Source organism: Dromiciops gliroides, chromosome 1 (assembly GCF_019393635.1).
Source record: "Dromiciops gliroides isolate mDroGli1 chromosome 1, mDroGli1.pri, whole genome shotgun sequence".
NCBI lineage: Eukaryota > Metazoa > Chordata > Mammalia > Microbiotheria > Microbiotheriidae > Dromiciops > Dromiciops gliroides.
The window spans coordinates 354161500-354184830 of NC_057861.1; the positions used below are offsets into that span (position 1 = coordinate 354161500).

At 35.7% G+C, this 23331-nt stretch overlaps 1 protein-coding gene across 6 annotated transcripts in view; it reads right to left on the minus strand.

The window, feature by feature from the left end:
- CTNND2 (catenin delta 2) overlaps window positions 1–23331 on the minus strand; it is a 1127657-nt gene that overhangs the window by 732033 nt on the left and 372293 nt on the right. Inside the window, exon 1 of one of the 6 annotated variants that reach the window (XM_043973945.1) lies at window positions 9866–10011. The exons of the other annotated variants lie outside the window; for them this stretch is intronic. The gene's annotated coding sequence lies outside the window, so the exon portion shown is untranslated. Of the gene's footprint in view, window positions 1–9865; window positions 10012–23331 lie in introns of those variants that run through there. 6 annotated transcript variants of the gene reach the window in all.

Consider the following 23331-nt stretch of genomic DNA (forward strand, 5'->3'; position numbering starts at 1 on the left):
AGATAGATAGATAGATAGATAGATAGATAGTAGATAGATAGATGGATGGATGGACAGATGATATTTAGATAGATGGATGATAGAGATGATAGAGAGAGAGGTAGATATACTAAGTAGATAAAGTCAGCCACACACGCACACACCATGTATCATTGCCTTTTTCCAGACTCTAAAGGAAATAAGAAGTTACTCCAAGAGGGGCAGCTAGGTGGCGGCCCTGGAGTCAGGGGTCCTGAGTTGAAATCTGGCCTGAGACACTTAACACTTACTAGCTGTGTGACCCTGGGCAAGTCACTTAACCACAATTGCCTCACCAAAAAAAAAAAAAGTTACCCTAAGCACAAAGCCCAAGGAATAACAATGCATTCTAGACCACTGGCCCAGCTTCTCCCCTGGCCTTCACATTCACCATGGAATGGGTCAAGCCCTGTTGAGAAGGCATCTACCTTCCTTACCACTACCAAAACTAACCATTGAACAACTGCAGGTAAGCCCAGCCGACCTGGGAATGTAACTGTCCTATCCTCCGCACCGAACACCGACCTCTGGTCCTACATCCAGGCCAGTTTCATAAGTAATAATACAGGGAAACAATAACTTTTTAAAACATAACCACAATTCTTACTAAATGCAGGCTGGCTACTACCTACAGAGCAGATGTCAGCTTTGTTGAACAGACCCAGCACACTGAGGGACAGACAGGAGATAATATGTGTCAGGCAAGTCCAACCACTGCCCTCACTTTGTTTATCACTTCCCCCCAGACCCTCATGGATAATGTCCCAGGCAACACCATCAACTCCAAAGCTCCAGATCAAGTCTTATTTCCAGTCCATCCTCCACAGACATTATTCCAGGAAATAAACCCTCTGGAGATAGGACCAAACAACTACTTCTAGAGGTCCTGCAGGCCTTGTCTCCTAAATAACGAAAGTTCCAGAAGACCTAGAAAAGAAAGTTGTTAACTCATGGTGGTTGGTACTGTCTAATGGTTCAAAAGCAGAAGCAGATATGATTTTGTCAATGGAAATTACATTAATGAGGATAGATAAATTACCATCTGCTTTGCTACTGTACCTTAAGGGACCTTTCCACTTGGCTTGTAACTGAATTCTCCTATATATGAGCTCCTTGAGAACAGGGACTGTATCCATTTTTCAACATGCATCCCTAGTACTTAGCACCATTCTTTGATGTACATAGTGCTTTGTACATAGTAAATGCTTAATACGTGCTTTTTTGTTCATTCAATTTCCTCATCGATCAATCAATAAGCATTTTTAAGCACTATGTGCCAGGTTACTGAATTTTTTCTTAAAGGAAAAAAAGCATAAAACATACTCTGTACTCCAGGGGTGTTCATTACAGGGGACATAACATATAAATAAATAGTTACATATATAACTATATACAGAGTAGAAGAAAGATCACCTTAGAGCAGAGGGGTTTGCCAATTAGGAAGGCCTCCTCAAGAAGGAAATATTTGACATGAGCCTTGGAAGAAGGCAAGGATATCTAATGGAACAGTTAAGCTGAGTGAACATTCCAGGTATGAGAAAGAGCCAGCGAAAAGATGTGGTGAAAAGAGACGTCTGACCACAAATAGGCCTGTATTGTGTGACCACAGAGGGAGAGAAATAAAGTATGAGAAAACTAGAAAAGTAGAAAGGGACAGGATTGAGAAGAAACATGAATGTTAGAAGACTTTTTATATGATCCTAGTGGCAATAAGGAATCACTAGAATTTCCTGAGTGTTGGGAGGTGTGAGGTATGTAAAACGGTTAGACCTACACCTTAGGAAAATCACTTCGGCAGCTGAGTGGAGGATGGATTATAGGAAGGAGAGGCTTGTAGAAGAGACCAAATAAGTATCTTTTGCTGGACTTTGGTGCAAGCTCTCTTTGCCTCTAGCCTAGACTTTTGCAATAGCATTTTGGTGGGTGAACCTGCTGCCTGCCTTAAATCTCTCCCCAATACAATCTCTCCTGCACTCAGCAACCAAAGTGATTTTTATAAAATGGATCTGACCATGTCACTTTCCACCCTCATACCCCAAACATTAAATTTCAGTGGTTCTCTATCACCTCTAGGATTCAAAATTCTGTTTGACATTCAAAAGCCCTGCAAAAATTATTATTGTTTAGTCATGTCCAACTTTTCATGACCCCATTTGTTGTTTTTTGTTGTTGTTGCTGTTGTTGTTGAATTTGTTTGTTTGTTTTTGGCAAAGATGCTGGAGTGGTTTGCAATTTCCTTCTCCAGCTTATTTTATAGATAAGGAACTAAGCTAAACAAGCTATGGTGCTTGCCTAGGGTCACACAACTAGTAAGTGTCTGAGATCAGATTTGAACTCAAAAAGATGTCTTCTTGATTCCAAGCTCAGTGCTCTATTCACTGTGCTACCTAGCTACCCCCTTCATTACCTAGTCCCCTCCTATCTTTCCAATCTTTATTCTGGGCCATGTATTCTTTGATTTAGTGACATTGGTCTCCTTGCTTTTCATGAACAAGACACTCCATCTCTTGGCTCTGGACATTTTTTGTGGTTGTTTCCCCTGCCTGGAATGTTCTCCCTTCTCATCTCTGCCTACTGGTTTTTTTCTTGGCTTCTTAAGTTTCATCTAAAATGCCATCTTCTACAGCAAGCCTTTTCCAACACCTTTTAATTCTAGTGCCTTCCTTTTAAAAAATATTTCCTATTTATCCCATATGTGGCTTGTTTGTACATATTTCTTTGCTTGTTGTCTTCCTAGCTTGGCCCTTGAGGGCAGGGACTGCCATTTTTTGTATCTTTAGTGCTTAGCACGGTGTCTGGCACATAGTAATTTTTTTTTGCAGGCAATTGGGGTTAAGTGACTTTCCCAGGGTCACACAGCTAGTCAGTGTTAAGTGTCTGAGGATAGATTTGAACTCAGGTCCTCCTGACTCCAGGGCTGGTGCTCTATACACTGAGACAACTAGCTGCCCCGCATAGTAAATATTTAATAAATGTTTACTGACTGATTCATTGAAAAAGTCAGACTAGATGTGATGAGAAAATTTCAGAAGATAAGAGCATTTAAGGTGGAGGAAAATAATGAGTTCTTTTATACATTTTGAATTTGAGATTACTATGAGGCAACCAGTTCTCATTAGGTGGTTGGAGATGGGGAATTTCAGCTTAGAAGAAAAGCTAGGGCTGGAAAATGGATCTGGGATCATTTGCAAAGAGATGGGAATTAAACTAATGGGAAATGATAAGATCATCAAGCAAGATGGTATAGACTGAAAAGAGGAGAGGCCCCAGGCTACTTTCTTGAGGGTATTCACAGTTGAAGCATATGCTAAGGATGAAGATCTAGTAAAGGAGACTGAAAAAGAGAGGTCAGACAGGTAGGAGGAGAACCAAAAGAACAGTGTAATGAAAACTCGGAGATGGGAGAGTATCTAGTAGAAGGTGATCAATAGTGTCAAATGTTATAGAAAGGTCAAGAAGGACAAAAATCCACCAAAGCCCATTTGATTTAGCAATGAATTTCTAATGACTGATGATAACAGATGTTCAATTGCTGTGGACTTAAAAGAGAGTGAGATGAGAAGATGGTTTAGTACAGTATATAGATAAATTTTCTTTATATATATATATATATTTTTTTTTGATGAGGCAATTGGGGTTAAGTGACTTGCCCAGGGTCACACAGCTAGTAAGTGTCAAGTGTCTGAGGTCAGATTTGAACTCAGGTACTCCTGAATCCAGGGCTGCTGCTCTATCCACTGCGCCACCTAGCTGCCCCCATAGATAAATTTTCAAGGAGTTTAGCAGCCAGCAAGGAGAGACAGAGGTTGACATCTATTGGCAAAGAAAATGTCAAGTGAAGGGTTTTTGAAAATGGGGGAAACTTGTTCAACATGTTTGTTTGAAGGAAATAGGGAAGGCAACAGTAGAGACTGAAGATGAGAAAGTGGAAATGAGGGAAATATGTTGGAGCAAATGGGAAGGGATATCATGAAGAACATATATAGAAGATTTCCCCTGGCAAACAGGACTGTTATTGTTTAATCATTTTTCAGTCATGTCTGTCTCTTTGTAAGGTCTCTTGGAGTTTTCTTGGTAGATACTAGAGTGGTTTGCCATTTCCTTCTCCAGCTCTTTTTACAGATAGGGAACTGAGGCAAACTGGGTTAAGTGACTTATCCAGGGTCATACACCTCATAAATATTTGAGAACAGGTTTGAACTAATGAAGATGAGTCTTCCTGCCTCCAGACCTGATGCTTTATTCACTGAGCCTCCTACCTGCCCTACCTGTTCATTAAAGACTGAAGTGAAGTAGGATATAAAGGAAAATGATGTTAGAGGGATGTGAAATAACAAGAAGAGATGAGTGAGCTCTCAACTTGACTTCATTTTTCCCCCCAATGTATCTAAGGCCCTAGTTGAGGGGGTGGGGGTAAGGGGATACCATAAGAAATATGAAGAGATATGATAATTCTTGAGATAACAATTTGAATACAATGGATTGAGAATGTGGGGCCAAGTAAGCAGAAATTATATTGTATATGGAATACAGGAAGCAATGGTCAACTTATTTCTTCATCACAACTGTCTTGTACAATTTTTTCATATAAAAGGCTCTTGTATTTCCATCACAGATTAACAACTCCCTTTTTTATGTCTATTTTCTTCCATAAGCCCCCATAAGGCCATACTTCTGTAGGCTGGTAGAAAAAGTAGGGCCATGACTAAAAGCCAACACACTCCATCAGGTTGTTAGCCTTTGGGAATGTCTGGCTGAAAATCAGAGAGATGTATTTGAAAGGCAATATAGGTATACCACCATCCATAGTTGTTTCTGTAGTCTTCAGAGTCCTATATTTATTTAAAAGTATTGAAGAGTTCTTTTCATAGTGAGATAAGCCTGAGTGAGAATTGACAGTAGGTAGAACTAAGATGCTGAGATATCCATGATAAATCATACCAATGCCTGGAATATTAATGTTCTGCTTTTTTAAAAATCATGAGCCATGAGAGAATTCCAGTTCAATATTTTACTATGTACACATGAGAATCAGGCCACTTAAAATGATAAATGAAATATATTAGAGGCTGAAAAAAAATGGTTTTAGCTAAGTGATGTCCTTAAGAAAGACTTGGCTCATTCTGATTGACCCATGTGACTCTTAAAAATGACACTGGGTTAGTATCTCTAGGTTTCTGTTCAGTAAAGAAACCACAGTGTTTACACACACACACACACACACACACACACACACACACACACACACACACAGCCTAGTTGATTAGACAAAATAACTTTAGATACGATTTAAACCTGTTTATATATACCAATAGTCTCAAAATAAGCTAAAAGTCTTTCTCCCCTCCCTCACCCCTGTTTATCTATGTAAAATATAGCAGAAATTCTCCATAATAATGTTGGTGCAGTTAATTCTCACTCTCTGTAACTAAATTTAATTTCATTTAACATTTCAATGGTGAATATGCAGAATCTCTGACATAAGCTCTATTAATGCTGATGAAAATTCCTAGTTAGTTTATAAGAGCATAAGAGCTTAAAATGAACTGAAGCAGATGAGATTCATGAAGAAGGAAAGTATGATTAATGTAGAGGTTATACAATAAATAATCATGTGTGGGATTACTCTGGCTAGATGAACAATTACATTCAAATGAAACACAATATTTGAAAAATTGTAGCCATGTGTTTATACAATGAATAATTTATGGGGCAACCTATTCATCTTGGACTAAAACAATCAGATATGCTAGCAACAATTTTGTGCCTCTTCAGAAAAAAAAAAGCCTAGAATTAGTGGATATCATTAAAAGTATAATACCCTTCTTCTTCCTAGAGTAATGTCACATCTCATAAATACATGCATAATATATACATTCATATTTCTGTGTATGTGCATATGTATATATGTATATAGATATGTATATGTCTAGATATACACATATATATGCATGTGTATGCATCCATGCCTAAGAAAAATTGGAAAATGGTACCACATAGCTAGGGAAATATTTATTAATTATGCATTAAGAGTTTAAATAGTTAATAATTTTCAAAATCAATTCTCTGTTCTTTTAATGAGTTATATTCTACATAAAATGACATAGATGGGATATAGGCCTATTGATTCACAAAAAAAAAAACATAAACATTTTTATTGTTTGTCACATAGCTTTGTGTGTTAAGGGTACCTGAGAGAATATACTTTTCATGTTTTGTTTTGTTTTGAATTCTTAGGCTTTTGAGAATTTATTTCTCAATTTGAGTAGGATTTACCCAGACACCATTTGACTAAAGATAACAACAAAATTCTTTCACAAAATCAGTTTTTCTTTTCTTACTCACAATTCTGCAATTGGAAGTTACAGTTTTTAATTGTTGAAAAGTCTATTATTATTATTATTATTTTTTGCAGGGCAATGAGGGTTAAGTGACTTGCCCAGGGTCACACAGCTAGTAAGTGTCAAGTGTCTGAGGCTGGTCCTCTTGAATCCAGGGCCAGTGCTTTATCCACTGTGCTACCTAGCTGCCCCCTATTAATTTCTTTAGTTAATGTTTTGGAGACACTATGTGGACACACTGGTGCTTTTACAAAGGGTATACTACTAGAGAACTTGCTGTTAAAACATAGACATTTAAATTAAGAAGAGGACTTAGAGATGATCTATCTAATTAATCTGAGTCATTCCCTCAGTGTTCCCTCACCCATTCAATTTTATTGAGCCATCATTCAGAAGTTCTAAGACTTGCCCACTAAGTGAGTTAGTGAAAGAATTGATCTTAATAGTTGAGTCTCTCTAATCCCCTTCTCTTTTCACTACACCACACAGTAAGTTTCTGCTATAATATTTCAGAGAACAAGGTTACTAGCTCAATAAAGGCTTCCTTGTGCATTATTCTACTACCTAGAAAAATCCAATTGAATTAAATACAAAGCAGTAATTATAAGGGTCAACTGTAAAGCAAGTACTTCTAGGTCCTTGTAAATATATAACAATTGACTTTACAAAATATGATATACTTTTAAAGTTTAATCTACAGTATTTTCCCATGATTTTCTTAAGTCTAGACAACAAAACCATAAATCAAGTCCAGATTTGTGTTATTTTCTGATTTCTCAGGTATCTGTGCACACTGAAAATTTAACAATCAGGTGAAATTGATTCCAGGACATTCACACCTGGGGTTAGTAAGATAATAATGAAATAGGCAATAAATTGTAATCAGCAAAAGTTCCATATTCACTCTAGTGCAATTTAACCAAGTGAAAAAGTAATTGGTAAATGTTTAACAACTTAATAAAAAATGCAATACTATTGTTCAGTCATGATGTACTCTTTGTGACTGCACAGACTAATGCATGCCAGTATGGTCCATGGGATTTTCTTAGAAAGATAGTGCAGTGGTTTGCTATTTCCTTCTCCAGGGGAGTAAGGCAAAACAGAGGTTAAATGACTTACCCAGGGCCACAACCCACAACAGCTAGTACGTGTCCGAGGCCAGATATGCACTCAGGTCCTCCTGGCTCCAGGCCTAGTGCTCTATTCACTGAGCCCAAGCTTCCTCTATTTCTTAAATCAAGGTGAGGCCAATAGAGAACTATTTCCATTTGAGTATTACACTATTAGTAGAGGATAGAAACCAGGTTTCTGAGTCAGGGTGTTATGGGTGCAAGTTATACCAATAACATATCTTAGCTATGGACTATCATTTTACTTTTCAGTGCCCGAGACAGCTCTCTAAGGTTATAAATTGCAGGTGAATTGCATTAGTAAAAAGTACTTCCTCATCTATATACTAATGAAATAACCGGTCTGGTTTAAACAAAAAGTGTTCATGCCCTCAGTGACCTTATAATCTATTGGACAGAATAGCATATACACTGATTAGCAAATTCCAAATAAATAAATAAATTCCAAATAAATGCCATTGTGGGGGGGGGTGAGCGTTAAGGGAAGTACTAATAAATGGGAGAATAATCAATGCCCCTTGAAGGAGATTGCAATGACCTTTTTGAGCTGAGTTAGAAATTCCAAGGGGTAAAAGGAAGAGAAAGCATTCCAGGCAAGAGGGACAGCCTCTGCAGGGGCTTGGAGGTGAGCTATGGAATACGGCATGTATGAAACAATAAAAAGCCAGTTTGGCTTTGCCATTGAACATATGAATTGAAACAGACTAAGAAAGTTTCTACTTCTGCACATGTATAAGAGATATATAATATGCTTAATCATGTTTTAATTATTTATTTCACATGAATGATATTATCCATGTGATAAATCGTTAAAGGAAATGTCAAAAACTAAATAAATCTCAATTTACTTTTGATGACAAATTATGTTACTATGGAGACAAATTACCATATGATCAAAGTCCTTGGTCATGTAAAGGCTCTTATTGCTCATGTAGTACAATCCCTTCACTTAACAGATGAGGAAATTGAGGCAGAGAGATTAAATGATTTGCCTGATAGCAATAGAAATCAGATTTATTTCTGCATTTTCCGACTCCATTGGATGACTGGCTTAATTTTTTTTTTAATGGGACACATTAAATTTGGTAGTTAGGTAATTAAAATATGTACAATTTTAATACTTATGATTCCAGGAAGAACTTTTTATATTTCCTAAAAAGACAATATAATTCATTCATACTGAAGGCACTCTGGGTAATATTTAAAGTAACCTTATAAAGATGCTCAGTTTTCAAATAACATTAAGTACACGGCAATATTGTCAGCTATTGTCATATATATTGAAAGTTATCTTCTATCAAACAATGACTTCTCCATTTTACCATTAATGATCTGATCCCCCTAACTTTTGAAATAACCTCTCGCATACTTGTAGAGAAGTTTCATTTCTTCCACTCACAACACCACACTAAATATGGATAAATTAAAACTATATAATGATCTAAAAATACATTTCACAAAGTTATCCTAATTTGGGACAATCAGCATACCAAAATTAGATTTTGTGATTACTATGACAATCCCTGTGAAATTTATATGGTTGGAATCATATATTCTTTTGACTAATTCTCTCCTGTTGGTTGAATGAGTTGCATTATGTAAATAAAGTCTAGTTGAAAACCTTGTATCTTAAGGGCTTTCCATAATTATATGATCTGAATATCTCATTCTCACCTGAACAATTTGTAGTCACAAAAACATACAATTACCATGCTGACATAACAATGATGTTGAATGGCAATGAAAAGTATTTCAGCAGGGAAAACGATGCAAAGCAATGAGTTTATAATTCAAAATAGTGCACTGAAAAAGACATTTTGCACTTCTAAGATAATTCAGTGATTGCTCTATTTATTTGACTAGAAAAAGCTCCTTTTTTTCTTCTTTTGGTCAGTTTACTGATCTAGTTCTAGACTAGCAAAATGAACCAAACCACAATTTTATAATAACATTTTCTTTTCAACTTTTGAATCAAAGATTGGGTTAGAACTATCAAGACTTTTGTTCAATCTAAACTATGTTTAACATAGTTAAACAATTTAATACATTTAAATAATTAAAACTATGTTTAAAGAGCAATTTTGAAGATCATGATTTTATTTCACAATTTACTATAACTATAAAGTTGTTAAAACTGATTTTTATCATCTGTGTACACACACATAGCTATTAACATTTTAAGTTGTGAAAGAACTATCTAAAGTGAATTGTAAAAGACCCCTTATGAACTGCGTTAACTATAGTTTACACAACAAAATTATTGCCTTGAAGTTACAAAAAATCCCAACAAAACTTTAGCCCAAATTCTAATCCCCCACAGATTCTACACCAAAATAATTTAAAAGCAGACATTTAATTTTCACTTTTTTTTTTTACCTTTGATGCACCGTTTGCAAATAAATGGTCCTTAAACACTTCCCAAAATGTAGTCTAGGCAAACAAGGCGACTAATCAGCAAAGCTGCAAGGTTAGTTTTCCCTCCTTTCCAAAGCAGTAGTGCAAGCAGTTGCAGTCACTCCCAGCTCCCTCCCCTCTCCCTTTACCAAACAGAAAAAGAAACTTAGATGATTTTTTAAAAGAGAAAGCAATGGAATATCCTTTAGGGGGAAAAAAGTCAAGATGCCAAATCCTCATACTCTGATTTCAGCATGGAATCATTTTGATTTAAAGAAAAAAGAAAGCAATATTCATTAGAGATACCACAAGCCTAGTGGTTGCAGCCTTAAAACAGAAAAGAATAGAATTCAGTCAGGCACAAAGGTCTCCATGGCAACAGTGAATTTAGACCCCCATTGGCATTATTTATGCAACATTTCATCACAAAAGGACCCTCCCACTAGTCCGCCTGGCAAATTCTACAGTTTTCTAATCTCCCATTCCTTTTCCTTTAATTTGTATCTGCCCCTAAAGCTATGAGTATCTCAACATAAAATATCCTAGGGTAACATAAAATAATTCCAGCCTGCCTTTTGGCATTGTTACTCCTTATTTCAGAAGCAGAAAATAGATTTAAAATCCTTTGGAGTTCACATTTAAAGACATTTTAATTTTCATTAAAAATTGAAGTGCTGGTAGCCAAATCTTTAAATCAAACCATATCCTTTTAAAAAGAAAATTTGTGATTTCATAGAAGCCTAAAAGGTGATGCATGTAGTCAGTGAAAAATTAGAGTTCAGATTACATAATAGCTCAACATGCAAGACATACTTCATACTAGATCTAAAGCAAAGTTTTTATTTTGCATCCCTCTGTGTGACTTAATAATATAACAGTGAATATATGGTCCTTTGTTCAAATATTACATCTCAATAAAACTTTTTGCAATGTAGCAAATCTTTAAAAACTCATTTGATATGATTAACATAAATAATGATAAAGAAAAATCACACTAAAATTTAAATATTGGAGTAATATGTTAAATATATTTGGAAATAATATTGCGATTGAAAATTCCCGAAATTATAGTGAAGATCCCTAAAGTAGAGGCAGCTAGATGGTGAAGTGGATTAAGCACTGAACCTGGAGTAAGAAGACTGGAATATGGCCTTAGACATAATCAAACCATTTTATTCCATGGCATTTCATTTTCAAGAGAGATCTAAAGTCCTCATTTTCCCCCTACCAGCAACTTGAAATGAGGTAGGACAACAACTAAATACATAAGATTGTATTTGGAAAACTATGTAGTGCTTTGAAAGATTCCAAAATCTTCCATGAAACAAATTCCTATTGTTATACCAACATTTTTCTGATGATGGTATATTCCTATAAATAATGAAAAACTAAAATGCCTGAAGAATCAAAATTATTGGTCACACAAAGAGCAAAGAACAGAATGTGATAGGCATAAATAGCTTGATGCAAATTATTAACACCATAAAATATATCAGAGAAGACATTATGATACATTTTTTTAAAAAAAGGCTGACTGATCAAGTAGCAAGATCAAGAATTACATGTCATCAATCAATTAAGAACAATTTATATAGTGCTTACTACATGAGTGGCACTGTTCTAGGCACTGATGATACAAAGACAACAAGAAAGAAAAAATGTAACTTCTTAGCAACCTTACATTCTATTAAGAAAAGAAGGATGCACATAAGCAAAAATATACATAAGGTAATTTGGGATGTATTGGTGAGGGTTGGGAGGAGCTGGCTTGGGTTGGGAAGACACTAGGACCTTGAAAACCAGAAATGATCTTCTTGAGGAGATAACTCTTGATCTAAGCTTTGAAAGGAGCTATGTATTCCAAGAGAGGAAGGTCAGGAAAGAGTGCACTGGATTCAGAAACAATAATTAGGTCAGTATGGTTAGCATGGGGTGTGTGTGTGTGTGTGTGTGTGTGTGTGTGTGTGTGTGTGTGTGCCTGTGTGTGTTTGTATTTCAAGGGAAGCAATGTGTAAGAGGCCTAGGAGGCAAGCTATTATTGTCAAATTGTAAAAGGCTTTAAATGCCAAACACAGGAGTTTGCATTTTATCCACAGGCAAGAAGAGCCACAGGAGCTTGAAGATTAGTAATGATTTGAATAGGCCTGTGCTTTAGGAAGATTATTGGCAGTTGTGTGTACAGCCTATATGCTTTGCTGACATCTATGTACTTTTAAGAGTCATAAAGGGAGCTAGCTGCCCAATACATTGTGAGGATCCACTGGAGAGGATTTATGGGATGACAAGAAAAAGCAAATGAGAAATAAAAGGGCTGGCTGCAATCTATACCACTGGAGGAAATATGTTCACTGATGAAACCCCAAACCCATAGGAGTACTGAAATACATGTTTTGTGCTTTCATTATTACTTGCAAGAGGCAGTAAAGCATAGTAGACAGAGAGGTGGCCTTGTAGTCAGGAAAACTTGAGTTCTGAAACATACTGACTTTGTGACACCGGACAAGTTATTAAACTTTTCAGTGCCACAGGTCCCTCTTTACAACTATATTACACTGGGTAAGCAGATTTCTTCAATAGAAATTCTCTCCACAAATGAAATCTCTGGTCATTATCAACTATTACTCCCCTTAAAGGAACCATGGGGCAATTAGGTGGCACAATGAGAAGAGCATTGGGCTTGGAATCAGGAAGATTCATCTTCTTAAACTTAGATCTTGCCTCAGACACTGAATAGTTGCGTGACCCTAGGCAAGTCTCTTAAAACTGTTGGCTTCAGTTTCCTCATTTGTAAAATGAGATGAAGAAGGAAATAACAAACCCCTCTAGTATCTTTGACAAGAAAACCCCAAATGGGGTTATGAAGAGTCAGACATAACTGAATAACAAAAGAAAGTAACTATGCCAGACATCACTGAATTCAAAGAGGACCCAGAAAAGAAGGGTTTTGGACTGCTATCTCCACGCATTGAAATTTTAAATGAATATAGTTGGTAAAATCTTTACCAAAGAATACATACACATCTCCATGTATAGACACAATGCAGATACTTGTGTGTATGCATACATTTATATGTTTTATGTTATATATGATATACATCATATCTTATATATATTCTTGTTTCTCAATATTTCTGGTGAAATTATATTTGAGACATGATTTACATACATTAAATAAAGTGATTATATCCAGTCATTGGGTACATAGGCATGCTTATAAAGAAATATTGCTTATTTATGCCAATAAATTGAAATCTGCATGATACTTTATGATGTATATGCTATAAAATCTTCCCATATGCATAGAGATATGGCTCTTTTCAGGGGAAATAAACAAAATGAAATGCCTCTTTTAAAAAATGAGTATTAGAAATGTTGATGTTGAATTACCTCAGGTTGTAAACAACAAAAAAATGCTTTTGTTAAAAACTCATATTTATAAGTCAGAGATGTATTCTTTTTATTTATTTATTTGTTTGTTTGTTTGTTTGCAGGGCAATGGAGGTTAAGTGACTTGCCCAGGGTCACACAGCTAGTAAGTGTCCAGTTTCTAAGGCAGGACATGAACTCAGGTCCTCCTGAATTCAGGGCCAGTGCTTTATCCACTCTGCCACTTAACTGCCCCCAGGGATGTATTCTTATGGACAGCACCCATCTTTTAAATTTTTCTTTTTTGTGAGGCAATTGGGGTTAAGTGACTTGACCAGGGTCACACAGCCAGTAAGTGTTAGGTGTCTGATGGCCGGATTTGAACTCATGTCCTCCTGACTCCAGGGCCTGTGCTATATCCACTGCACCATCTAGCTGCCCCAGGGATGTATTCTTAATGAAACGTGATAAAGGCAATTACAAAAATAAAATTGGATTACATGAAACTAAAGAGCTTCTGCACAATCAAAAATAATATATGTAAGATAAAGAAAGCTATTTAATGATCAAAAATATTAATATCAAGTTTTCAGATAAGGGTATGTATGTGTGTGTATATATATCTATGTATCTATGTATCTATGTATCTATGTATCTATGTATCTATGTATCTATCTATCTATCTATCTATCTATGTATCTATCTATCTATCTATGTATCTATCTATCTATCTATCTATCTATCTATCTATCTATCTATCTATCTATCTATCTATCTATATCTGTGTGTGTATGTATGTATGATTTAAGACTAAAAAACATTTCCCAATATGTAAGGATTCAAAAGACATGAACAAAGTATTCTTGAAAAAAAATCACAAACTATTAACAATCATGCGCAAAAAAAGTTCCAAATTCCTAATAAAAGGATAAATATAAATCAAAACAATTCTGAGGTATTGTCTCTCACACCAAGGAAATTAAGGAATATAACAAAAGATAAGAATAACCAATGTTGGGGGCAGCTAGGTGATGCAGTGGATAAAGCACTGGCCCTGGATTCAGGAGGACCTGAGTTCAAATGTGGCCTCAGACACCTGACACTCACTAGCTGTGTGACCCTAGGCAAGTCATTTAACCCTCATTGCCCTGCCCAAAAAAAAAAAAAAAGAATAACCAACATTGGAGGTGTTGTGGGAATATAGATACACTAGTATATTGTTTTTGAAAAGCAAATTGGAATTATGTAAATGAAATGACTGAAATGTCCACTCTCTTTGATCCAAAGATTCTATTGCTAGGCACATACCAAGAAATTCATAGTTAATATGAAAGACCCCACATGTGCCAAAATATTTACATTTACAATAGCATTTTTTGTGGTAGCAAAGATCTGAAACCAAGCATATTATTGTCAATTAGGAAATAGCTAAACAAAGTGTGGTGCGTGAATATAGTAGAATATTACTGTGCTGCATGAAATGATAAATGTGATGACGAGAAAGAAGGAAGGAAAGAACAATGTGAGCTAATGAAGAGTGATATAAAAAGAGCCAACAAACACTATACACAATGATTATGATGATAAACCCCATTCCCCCACCCCCAAACCTAAGGGAGTATAGGAAATTTTCAAAGAAAATACATGTTCTCCGAGGAAAAAAAAAGAATGAGAAAAGACTCCCACCTCACTCCTTCCTACCACACTGGGATGGAAAGTTGTATCTTTCTCTTTCTTTCTTTCTTTCTTTCTTCCTTCCTTCCTTCCTTCCTTCCTTCCTTCCTTTCTTTCTTTCTTTCTTTCTTTCTTTCTTTCTTTCTTTCTTTCTTTCTTTCTTTCTCTTTTTTTGTGGGGCAATGGGTGTTAAGTGACTTGCCTAGGGTCACACAGCTAGTAAGTGTCAAGTATCTGAGCTCAGATTTGAACTTAGGTCCTCCTGAATCCAGGGCCAGTGTTTTATCTACTGTGCCACCTAGCTGCCCATAAAGTGTCTTTTAAGATCCTTTTCTATATATTAATTAGTTTTATTGATTTTGTTTTCTCCCCTCATTTGCTTCAAAAAATATTTATTATATATGGTGATTCTTCAAGAGAAGAAATAAGGATATTGAGAGAAATGTTGGCAATTGAAATAGAATATATATCAATAAACTTTAAAAATATTTGAATACATTTGTCCATATTGTTGAAGCTTTCAGAGTTTGAGATAATTGCTTTGATGATATCTAAAGTGATCTGAACTCATCCTGAGATGAAAGTTTTAGCTAGCTATGTCTTGATCTAAGCAAATGAATAGTGTTGGTGCTTTTGACTTACCCCACATGTTCCTCAACATTTACACATCTAGGTGCTATAAGGTGGATGTCTCCTTGAAAAAGAAATGTTTCTTCTTTTGATTTTCTAAATCTACCTAAAATAAAAGCAGGTAGCCAATTTCATTTTGAATGTATCCAGAAACAGTTCTGCTCTCCTTTCAGAAGGAAAAGAAAGTTTACTTACTAAATTTTGCAACTCCCCATTGCCCGCCAAAACCCCCCAAATCCAGGACCCACAACACATAAAAATAGTCCAAAGCTTATAATAAACAATATATTGTTAACTGTGAAAAGATTCAATATTTTGAGTTAGGAAAATAATTTTATTGTACTATATAATTCTAGGGTTTTTTGGGGGGGAAATGTGACAAATTGGCCCAAAAAAAGACATAAGAAACATGAGTTCCCCTTCCTCTAGCCCTTGTAGTATGCTCACAATGATGCATGTGTTTAACCACTGAAAAAAATGATCCCTTCATTGTAGGAATAAGTTTAAATAAATTACAAAGTTTATATATTTTTTCCTAGTCAATTGAATATGATCTTGACCTTTTTCTTTCACTTTAAGTAAACTTTGAGAACGCATACTGGAAATCTTTAGAGAGGAAGAAAAAGAGATAATATACTTACCCTAAAATTAAGCTTCTTATTTCTTTAGAATTAGTGCCCAAGTATAGCGCACTATAATTCTACTTCTCATCATTAGGTATGCTGAGTCACAAAAAAATCCAAATAATTGACAACCTGATTACTGAGTCTGCTGTCTCAGGGATATTATGAACCTTGAATACTAATATTCTTTTGCATTCACATTGTCACAGAGTAAGGTTTTCTCATTCTAAAATAAGATGCTGACTCAACATTTCATTTCGAGTCTACCATTATCCAAACTCTCCCTTGCAGAAACAGACTTCAGTGACAATGGATGCATAATGAAAGGAGAAGGACACATCAGTGTTTTTTTTTTAATGTCCTATTCTCTGGAAAATAATAACAACATAAAATTTCACATTTTGAGTTCTAGTCTGGTTTCTATTTTTTAGGCCAAAAATTCTAAAGAGGAAAAAATTACAAACCCTTTCCCCCTCAATTAAGCAAAGAAAACAAAGACTTACATAAAAGTTTCTACATTATATTCATGGGAAGGGGAAGGGGAAGGGGAATTCTTTTGGGTTTCCACATATGCACTAGAAATGGCAAGCAAGTATCTGAATAAAATGGCAGAGCCTTACTGTTTCTACACAGGGTTAACTTCATGTTGCCTGGAGTGGGATTAGGTTGTAGGGAATGATTATTCTTTTCTTTTTCATTCTTGGTTTCAGTACTATAATTGACTATTAATGGTTTGTATTCTTTGACTAATATGCCTAATTTCAGAGCAGTTTCCACAATAATCTATACTAGTTAATCATAGAGGAAGACAGAATCTTGGCCTCTGTGTCATAATAACTATTTTGATACCTTCGCTCCTTCCAGGTTATCACAAAATCACATTGTGGATTTTTAAATATCCTTAATCAGGAAGCTAATGCCTATGTACAGGAGTAGGTTGGCTCTCTAAAGGTGGCTGACTACTTCTCCAATAAGGATTTAGGCATACTCCTGAAATTGGGGTGCTCTCTGTAATAATATTCTCATGTCTTCCCATTGGTATCCTCCCCATTGACAATCAATTAGATAGTCTCAGATAGTTTTTATTAATGAGTATCTACAGAGGGAGTATAGCTTACTATTACCAATTGTAGTTAGCATAAAATATTTCCTTAAAAGCCTGGGGCATAAAATAATAATAATAATAATAATAATAACAATAATAATAATAATAATAAGGCAGCTAGGTGGTGCAGTGGATAAAGCACTGGCCATTGGATTCAGGAGGACCTGAGTTAAAATCCAGCCTCAGACACTTGACACTTACTAGCTGTGTGACCCTGGGCAAATCACTTAACCACCATTGCCCTGCCCCCCCAAAAAAACACCCTCAAAAATTTAAATAAATATTTGGGGCAGCTAGGTGGTGCAGTGCATAAAATATTGGCCCTAGGTCCAGGAGGACCTGATTTCAAATCAGGCCTCAGACACTTGACACTAGATGTGTGACCCTGATCACTTAACCCTCATTGCCCTGAAAAAAAAAAGTCTGGGACATACTATTCACTAGTAAATAAAGTTTCCATTGGAAAGTGGGCTCAAACTGAGATATCACATGTGGCAAAGGGGTACCAAAGCTTCTGATTTCCTGGGAGTCTGTTTATCCTTTTATGGAGTCCTCCAGATAATTCCCTGAAGTATTTATAGCCCTCTGGTGACCCCTAAGGGTTAAGATTCTATACTCTTGTTTGTTCTGAATAAGTCCTGGCCCTTGAAATTACTTTTCCTCAGTCTTCAGCATATCTGGTTTGCCCATTGCCCTTTTCACACTTAGTATAAAGCTTATGCATAAGTGATTGAGGTTTGTTTTTAACTATTTATGGTATCAAGGCTAAAAGGGAATAGGGTAGATTTAATCTCACTCATGCATATAAAGTGTATTCAAAAGAATCTGAAATATGGAATTTTGCATACCTGTAACCAATTTTATTAGGAACCCCAATGTTTTCCAGTGTCTGTCATCATGATCAGAGAAAAGTTGAGTTATAGGAATGCACCAATTATTGACAATTGTCTTAACTATTAAGGCTACTGTTAAACTTTCTCACTATATAGTAACCATATGAAAAAAAAAAAAAGACAAATCCTAGGTTTCATGTTGATTTACTTAAAAACTGGTTTTCATACAAAGGCCAAAGGGCTGATGATATCAAAATGAAGATACAAGTGAAACCTCTTTGTGTAGAGCAGTGTATTTCTGGATAGTCTGCTAGGTAATTTTTCCCCAGGTGTGTGTTTTTATGCCCCTGCCATTAGTTTAAGGATTGAATTGTTCACATCTAGAAGGATGAATCTTTTGCCCTAAGGATGTGTGTTTGACATTGTACTGTTAAACATTTTAATCAGTAATTTGGATGGAGTCATATATTTTCCCAAAATTTTCAGATAACTGAAAGCTAGAAAGATAGTTAATATACTGAATGATAGAGACAGGTTCCAAAAATGATTTGACAGAATAAAATGTTTGGTTACATATAACAAATTATGGAAATGCTTGTTTTATTCCATAAATTAAAATAAAAATTTTAAATGACAGTAGAGATAAATGTCATATATTTTGGTTCAAAAATCAACTTTATAAAGATGAGATGGAGGAGGTATGGATAGATAAGGGGTCATCTGAAAAGTATTTGGAATTTTTAGTGGACTACAAGCTCAATATAAGTAAGAGGCTCACATAAAAGTCATAGAACTGTAAAGGAATGTTGGGAAACATGTAGTACAACCTGTAATTGACCAAGAATCCCTTCTACAATCTACTTGCTAAACATACAAGAAGCCTCTGTGTGAAGGTTCCCTAATGAAGTAGAATCTACTACCTCTTGAGGCAGTCTATATTATTATTATTAGATTGTTATATAAGGTTACAGTTTTGTATACATACAGTCTAAATCTCTCTCTTTGAATGAGGCTTTTTCTTTCCTTTGAATTGTTCCCTCAACTATCTTGAAACTACCTCCATTTCAAGGACTGAATAGTAGGGAATAACATCCAAAATGCTAATGTCTGCTTAGATTTAATTAAGAAAGGTATAGATAGACATTTAATGTTTTTATGCGTATATATATATATGTGTGTGTGTATATATATATGTGTATATATATATATGTGTGTGTGTGTATATATATATATATATATATATATATATATATATATAACCTATATCAGAATACCTGCTGTCTGGGGGAGGGTGCAGGGAGGGGAGGGAGAAAAATCTGAAATTGGAAAGATTGTATAAATAAATGTTGAGAACTATTTTTACATGTAACTGGAAAAAAATATTTTTATCAGAAAAAAAGAAAGGCAAAGAGATGAGAAAGTTTTGGTGAACTCTGTCTTGGGAAGAGCACTCCTGAAGGATAATTTTTTGTTTTGTTTTGTTTTTGGAGCTCTGAAATTTAAGAATGGCATTGACAAGTTGGAGTTTGAGGTAGCACTGGGCATCTGGTCTAATGGTACAGAAAAAAAAATTGCCCTCAATTTTCTGGGATATGTGGAAATGAATCCTCATCAAGAAAAAGTAAAGAGGAGGCAGCCTCGGTTCTCTTTCAGCAACTCTAAATTTCATTATACTGTGATTCTACTGGAAGAGCAGGAGCTTTTTCATGACAGTATTTTATTTTCTAGTTACATGTAGAGATAGTTTTCAACATTTGTTTTTATAAGATTTCTAGTTTCAAATTTTTGTCCCTCCTTCCACCCCAAGACAGCAAGCAATTTGATATAGGTTATATATGTATAATCACATTAAATGTATTTTTCATTATTCATGCTGTGTAAGAAGAATCAGAGCAAAAAGGAAAGACCTCAAAAAAATAGAAATAGTATGATTCAATCGGCATCTAGATTCCATAGTTGTTGTTTTTTTCTGGATCTGGAGAGCATTTTCCATCATGAGTCCTTTGGAACTATCTTGGACCATTGGATTGCTGAGAAGAGTCAAGTTGATCAACACACAATGTTGTTTATACTGTGTACAATGTTCTCCTGGTTCTGCTCATCTCACTCAACATCAGTTCATGTAAGTCCTTCCAAGTTTCTCTGATATCTGCCAGCTCATTGTTTCTTATAGCACAATAGTATTCCATTACGTTCATATACCACAACTTGTTCAGCCATTCCCCAATTGATGGGCATCCCCTTAATTACTGATTCCTTGCCACCACAAAAAAGAGCAAATATAAATATTTTTGTACATGTGGGTCCCTTTACCTTTTTTATGATCTCTTTGGGAAAAAAGACCTAATAGTGGTATTGCTGGGTCAAAGGTATGCACAGCTTTATAGCCCTTCAGGCATAATTACAAATTGCTCTCCAGAATGGTTGGATCAGTTCACAGCTCCACCAAAGATGCATTAGTCTTTCAAATTTTCCAAAGATTCTCCAACATTTATTATTTTCCTTTTCTGTCATATTAGACAAACTGATAGGTGTCAGGTGGTACCTCAGAGTTATTTTAATTTGCATTTCTCTAATCAATAGTGATTTAGAGGATTTTTTACACATAGAAATAGATAGCTTTGATTTCTTCATCAGAAAACTGCCTCTTCATATCCTTTGACCATTTCTCAATTGGGGAATGACTTGCATTATTATTATTTTTTTTTGGTGGGGCCATGGGGGTTAAGTGACTTGCCCAGGGTCACACAGGTAGTAAGTGTAAAGTGTCTGAGGCCAGATTTGAACTCAGGAACTACTGAATCCAGGGACAGAGCTTTATCCACTTCGCCACCTAGCTGCCCCAATGACTTGCATTCTTAGAAGTTTGATTTAGTTCCCTATATATTTTACACATGAGACTTTTATCAGAAAGACTGTCTGTAAAAATTGTTTCCTGGCTTTCTGTCTCCCTTCTAATTTTGGATGCATTGCTTCTATTTGTCCAAAACCTTATAAATTTAATGCAATCAGGGGCAACTAGGTGGTGCAGTGGATAGAGCACTGGCCCTGGAGTCAGGAGTACCTGAGTTCAAATCCAGCCTCAGACACTTAACACTTACTAGCTGTGTGACCCTGGGCAAGTCACTTAACCCCAATTGCGTCGCTAAAAAAAAATTAATGTAATCAAAACAATCCATTTTGCATTTTATAATATTCTCTATCTCTTATTTGGTCATAAACTGTTCTCCTTTCCCTAAATCTGAGAGGTAAACTAGTCCTTCCTCTCCTAATTTACCTATGGTATCACCTTTTATGTCTAAAGGATATACCCATTTTGGCCTTATTTTATCTTAAGGTGTAAGATTTTGGTCTATGCCTAGTTTCTGCCATACTCTCTTCCAGTTTTCCAAGCAGTTTTTGTCAAATACTGAGTTCCTATCCCAGAAGCTGGAGTCTTTGGGTTTATCAAACAGTACATTACTAAAGTCATTTACTACTATGTCAGCAGAAGCCTAATTCCAAAGTCACTTGGGGTTAGTTGAGAGGACAAGGTCTCAAAGTGCCAAGATTCAAAGAAGAATCTGAAAAGAATCTGATGCCACCATCAAAAAGATCAGAATTCTTCAGGCAATCCTGAGAGTTGGAGAGGAGGGCATGGTGCAAAAGTGCCTATGAAATTCCTAGTGACCAAGAATTTTAACTTCATGCCTTCCCAGGGAAAACAAAAAGGTATGAAAGCTAGCTAATCACTCTTCTGGACAAAACCTGAAGGTACAATGAAAGTGAAAGGTGATAGTGAAATAGTTCAACATATTTCTAAGACAACTCATTTCTTTTAGAGGATAGCACACGGAGATAATGATGGAAAGATAGTGCTAATATTGATGGACAGAGGAGTCCTGAGATGCATATTACAAGTCTTTGGATTATCCCCCAAACTAATATTTGAGATGGCCAACTAATAGTTGACTATTATAGGGATAACTTGACAACCATTACTTCCTCCAACAGATAGAAGACAGATGATTCTGACTTTGTGGTTATGAGTCAACTTCTCCCATGTACCTGTATGAGGGGCACACTGAGCAGGATGGTAGCAGCCAATGTCAAAAGCCTCAAGGAGGCTACTTGGAAGTTGCCTTCAGGAAGAAAAAAGTAGGAAGAGTCCAATTGTCTGGATTATCGCTATTAAATCAGTTATTATAAGGAGGGCCATAGAGCTTACTGGATTGAAAGGAGGGAGAAACAGAGATCTAGGTGAGACGCTATCATGGTGGATACTTGAAAGCATGGTTATATATATGTTTTTCTCTCCTATACATCTATGTTTATGTTCTCTTGCACAGTTTATGTCCCTGGGAAAGTCTTATGCATCAAATCGAAGTGAAAGACATCAAAAGGCATGACTGTGGCTTTGATAGCATCTTCTGTGCCCTTGGCTATTCTTTATGCTGTCATACTGTTACTGATCATAGTACTCAGTCCAATGTCTTACCAGGTCTTCCCTCTTCTCCTAGTACTTAATCCCCTAAAGAATCCTAGCATGAAAAAGTACATGACTAAATAACTTTAATCTTTTTAACAATGCAGCACAGCTAAGTGTAAATTTAACCCCCATTCCTAAAATAAATCTCTACCAAAATATATTTGCCATGTTTCAAACTAAAACCATTGGTTTATCTCTTAGATTCTCTATTCTCTCACCTTCTGTCTTTCCTTTTGATAACACCACCATACCAAATGATCCAAGGTCAAAATTTCAGTTATCTTTGATCCTTCTCTTCCCTTTCCTTTTCTATTTCCCTTTCTCTTTCCTTTTCCATTTCCCCTTCTCCTTCCCTTCCCTAAACTTTTTTAAAGCAACTGCTCAGGGTTAAAGCAATAGAATGTAACATTTTACATTTCAAGGGAGCTCTTACTTTGTAGTGTTTTGCCACTTGTAACTAAACTAACTATAAAATATAGAAGGGTTTAGACCCTGTCTTTATCTTTTTTTGTATCCATCACTCAGTGAGGCCTCAACAAGTATTTGTTGAATGAATCAATATTAAGAGATTTTTTAATATTTTGTTCTGTTAAACATGTTAAGGAAAATAGCAAAGAATGAATATATGGTAGGACAGAATACAGGATTTTTAATCTCAGTATGAGGAGAGACATTTGTTTCAACTACAGCATAACTGGCTCATTTCCTTCTTTGCTGCTCTTTAACATTTAAATAAAGGAAAGATCAAG